Source organism: Aplysia californica, unplaced genomic scaffold (assembly GCF_000002075.1).
Source record: "Aplysia californica isolate F4 #8 unplaced genomic scaffold, AplCal3.0 scaffold00372, whole genome shotgun sequence".
Taxonomy (NCBI): Eukaryota; Metazoa; Mollusca; class Gastropoda; order Aplysiida; family Aplysiidae; genus Aplysia; species Aplysia californica.
In genome coordinates, this window is record NW_004797642.1 from 331960 (window position 1) to 333952 (window position 1993).

The 1993-nt window shown below is 40.3% G+C and overlaps 1 long non-coding RNA gene across 1 annotated transcript in view; it reads right to left on the reverse strand.

Annotated features, from left to right (window-relative positions):
• Positions 1-690: 690 nt before the first annotated feature.
• The window catches only part of LOC118478135, a 40917-nt gene continuing 39614 nt past the window's right edge, over positions 691-1993 (reverse strand). Inside the window, exon 2 of the long non-coding RNA XR_004858839.1 lies at positions 691-1097. This is a non-coding gene — a long non-coding RNA (uncharacterized LOC118478135). The remainder of the gene's footprint in view (positions 1098-1993) is intronic.

Below are 1993 nucleotides of genomic sequence, written 5' to 3' on the forward strand. Positions count from 1 at the left end.
AGACAGACAGACAGACAGACAGACAGACAGGCAGACAGACAGACAGACAGACAAACAGACAAAGAGACATACAGAAAGACCGAGACCAGAGATACCCCAGAGAGCAGTAAAAGTCATATCAAAACTGTGTGGGCGAAAGAAGCCGAACTGACTGCGATGAAAACACAAAACAAAGTGATTTAAGCATTTGCACAAGTCACAATCAGGAAAAGAAATATTTTTCCTTTGTTCGTAGGTGTTCTTACGTCTTCGTTGTGACAATTCCAATCATTTAGGAGGCAGATTTTCACCCTGTCTGCCAAGGCCAACCCGCGCTGAGAGGGCTACAGCCTCCCAGCGGAAAGACCGAGAAACTCGATGAAAATAAAATTCTCCCCTCCCCCACCCCCATAGTACTCGAACTCAAGTCTCTTGCGTGCCACGCAACGAAGCGCCTTACCGCTGCACCACATACCCTGGAGAAAAACAACAACCCCCCCCCCAAAAAAAAACCACACAAAAACAACAAACAAACAAACAAACAAACAACAACAACAACAAAACCAAAAAACCCAAAGCAGCAACAACATGCAAAACAACAAAACAAAACAAAAAGAAACAATGCAATACATAAAAACAAAACACACAGTGACTCAGAAAGTACAAAGTATACTCGTTCAAACTGTCCTGACCTTTACGTGGCTTCTTTAATTTCGTCACGTGACACCCACACAAGGTCAAGTTTGCCCTGAACAAGATTGACTGACTAAGAACTGGTTCTCGATTTCTATGTAAATTTTCACGGGCTGAGTCAAAGTTCGAGATACGCTTTAGCTAATGCGTCCTGTTGTTTATGGGATTGTTAACTGCTGTATTTTGTTGTGGGGGAGGGGAGTGTTTTTCTTCTTTTTTTTTCTTTTTTGTTTTGTTTCAGGGGCACTTTTGTTGGCAAGACGGGTAGGGGTCTTTTGCGAAGTCTTAGTTTGAGTAAAAAGATGCACATCGACGAGATAACGACGGCTTAATGCCTGTAAAATTGCAACACTATAATAACAAAAACAAAAGACGGACAGAAAAGAAGTCAAACGTACCAATGGCGCCGCCCAATCATCCACTCTCTGCAAAGTAAAGAAAGAAGACTTGTTTGTAATAACTTTAAAACAATACATGACAAGAATGAAAAAACCCCACCCCACTGTCATTGATATTCTTAAAGTAATTTATTTAACAACGAGCAAACGTACACACAGAATAACATATATACAAACATATACCAACATTACATAATACATTTTAGATATCACACCAACATACGTGAGTGGTTGGCGGGTGCTCTGGTGTGGTTTGCTCCTTCTTCCCTGTTAAAACAACTATCGTCATTATCTCCCCTACTTCTTTTTGTGTTTGTTACTCTCTTGTAACACCTCTAATCTACGGTACTTATAATGACCTTACTGTGTTGTGAGCGCCGTAAAACTCTTACTAAAAAACCAATATACTTTATTATTATACCAATGTTTTTCTTCTTGGACGCTGTAGTCCTGATAGCCAAGTTCGAAGCAGCCCGCCTCCAAATGTATCTAAATAATGTCTATGGGGACGGTGAAGAGCACCTACACTAAAAAAAAAGAGACTTGGTCAAAATCTCTACTCACGAGCTGTTAGAAAACTTCGGCAAGGGAAGGTGGTGGGACGAATGTAGTTGTTTCTCTCTCATATTTATCCAGTTTTGCTGTTTTAAGTTAACTTAGCTTTTACACTTTTTCAAGTAATGAATTATGCCTGTTGTCTTGACTGTCAGATTTATATCTGATCAAATAAAAGCTTTAAAAGATCCCCATCTTCTTTTGTTCCCCAAACCCTCTCTGTTATGCGTGTTTCCTTCTTTTTCCTCTTTATTGCTATTCTCTCTCTTTCTCACACATCTTGCTCTTTTTCTATGCCATCCATTGACAAGCTTGTCCATGTTTTTCCTCCTCCTTCTCCTCGTTCTCTTCCTCCTCCTCCTCCTCCT